Genomic DNA, 2759 nt, shown 5'->3' with positions numbered 1-2759 from the left:
CTGATAATACTACCCTGATAAGTTTGGTACACGAAAAGTGAGAGTCCGCTTCTCGGGTACTTCTCTTTCGAGATTTATTCGTACCCTCAGCCCGATAACTCATCGGCATGATTACTGAAGCAACCTATCGTGTGTTGGCATGACTTTCCAGGTATAACGTTATCGTCGTTAGATGAAAATATTTCCTTCTGGGGATTTAACATCTTGTTTACACCTTCAAGAGTCGCATGTTTGGAGCTACGCCTTCATGAGCGCGGGACCCCAACTGGCTCTTAGACTTCGACATGCAGTCCGAGGTAATCAATTGTAGGGGATTTCCCATTATAGGAAGCTTTCAAATTGTTGCGAGGGTGTATGCGACCCCCAGCTCGATGAGTTGCTCGGGGTTCATTCACGGACCCAAGCGTTCTCTAACAAGAGCTTTGCCTCGATCCTCATGTAAAGGACCAAGGTGATCCGCCATTGCTTTCCTACCTATTGATAAGTCTACACTGCCGTAGGGCTTGACTAGAGGTGCGTGATCGACTGGAGCGGAGACAGAACACGACAGAATCGAAAAAACGGGCGCGAGAGTCAATCTGACCCGGCCTTGGTGCGGTTTTGTTTGTTCCTTGACTATGTCCTCCTTCTGCATCTTTTGTACCTTTTTCACAAGAATTCGCACGTGCGTAAGCAGTACGCAACATTTCTGAATGCGTTCTTCAAGGGTTGAACGGGTCATTTTGACTTGAATCCATTCATTTGTTGAGGATTTGGAGGGTTGCTCATTCGTCCGTTGTTAGGGCGCTTGACGCTCTTTGAATTTCAGATCCGTTTATTAATGGATCCCATCTACAGGCTCCAAAGCCTTGGCGAATTAGCGCGTGAGGCATTGGCGCTACCTTTGGCGAGCTCTCTTTGATAAAGTGGGCGCACCTCCAGCGGCTATCTCCTTGATTGAGGAGGAGTCCAGATCTGCAGATGTGGCCTCGTTGGAGGTCGGAGGAACGTTGCAAGGCGTGATTGCAGCATCAACGGGGGCGTTGATCTTCCTACGCGTGCGAAGAGCGGAGGATCTGGAGGAGGAGGAGGATGATAGATACTCCTCGAACTTCTGTTGGTCGAACTCGTACTTGACCTCTTCTTCAATCGGGATCCGGATCCGAGGTTGCGACACGACATCCTCTGCAGAGAAGATGTTGGCTCCCACTGTGGTCGCCAGTGTATTTGGTTCAAAAATTATTTTTTTCATTGTGATTTAATCTATTACAACTTCAGGCATTACAATAAACTCAACAAAAAGTTAGTCTTTTTATAAGACTTTTACACAATGGAAATAACTGATTACAATCTCTTTCAAATAACACACAGATCTTATTTATTAGTCTTTGTTTGCGTGAGATCTTTGCACGTGCCGGGGATGTTGATATCCGTGGACCACCTACGGATCAGATCCAGTTGACAGAATGATTAATCAGAGCTCCTACTTCACCAAGGAAGTATTCGCTGAAGTACTGATATCGACCAAGTAAAATTAGTACTCTTCTCGAGATTAAGACCAAGCCTAATCTCAAGGAAAGGGGGGACGAGACTTCAGATCCTTCGAAAGACTCCTTCTTTATGCTGAAGTTCGTCGGGATCTAGCTAGCCTCCTCTGAAATTTCTTGCTCATTGACTTTTCAATCCAGCAGCACCTCCTCATCTTGATAATAATTTGCCCCTTCTGAAAGGAGGCCCTAGGCTTGTATTTATAGGGCACCGGATGGGGGTATTTGGATAAGAATGAATGATTTGACCATATCTTCAGTTAATAATGGCCTAACCACGTTTATAGATGATATCTAAGTAGTTAGAGAGGTTTTGGAACTGAAGAAACCGATCGAAACAGCCTAAAATACGTTTTGGATGTTATGAGCAGTTCTGGGCGCGGGACAGACCACAGTGACCTGCTCGTCCGCGGGTCCGCGGGTCACCCTTGGGTGACCCGTGCGCCATGAGAGTTCCGAGCTTTTTTAAGATTTTCAATGTTTTGGACTTTCTCGGACTTGTATTTTCTCTCGTTTTGTGTATTTGATCGTCTTGTTGACTAATACGCTTCGTTAACTTGCTTTATGCGCTCTCTGGCTTCTTTATGGCACTTGGAGATGACCGACAAGTGTGCGGGCACTTAGAGCTAACCGACAAGCACGGCGGGTACTTAGAGCTGACTGACAAGCACGGCGGGCACTTGGAGCTGACCGACAAGCTCGGTAGGCACTTGGAGCTGACCGACAAGCTTGTGTGCCACCAGCTCCGACAAGCGTGCGGGCCACTCGGGTAATCCTTCTTGATCCGGATGATGACGTTCATCGTCTTCTCTTCGTCTCGAGCTGTGTGTGAGAACCTATGGGCATATTTAGACGTCTACAGAATAATAAAGCCAATGGCGCAAAATGATTGATTTAAAGTGGGATAAAATGATAGAAAAGAGTTTATTAAAAAATCATAAAATTAAAGATTAATGCTAACTCTAGTACACTTTTATATGATAAAAACATCCACATAAGCATATAAAAGCACTATAAGAAGTTTATGAAAATCCCTTCTAAAGATTCATAATTTTACTAAAAAAACTATTCTATAATAAGTCAGAAAAGCATTGTCTTTTATTCCTTATGTTTTATTTTTTTATTGAGCTGAGATCAATCCTTCTTTATCTTTATCTTTTTCCTAGCAATTCTAGAGTTGTGTCTTTATCGTCTACATCGACTGTGATATGAGGCTGGAGTTGGATTTCTTAT

Source organism: Asparagus officinalis, chromosome 5 (assembly GCF_001876935.1).
Source record: "Asparagus officinalis chromosome 5, Aspof.V1, whole genome shotgun sequence".
Lineage (NCBI taxonomy): Eukaryota > Viridiplantae > Streptophyta > Magnoliopsida > Asparagales > Asparagaceae > Asparagus > Asparagus officinalis.
This window is presented reverse-complemented; position numbering follows the sequence as displayed.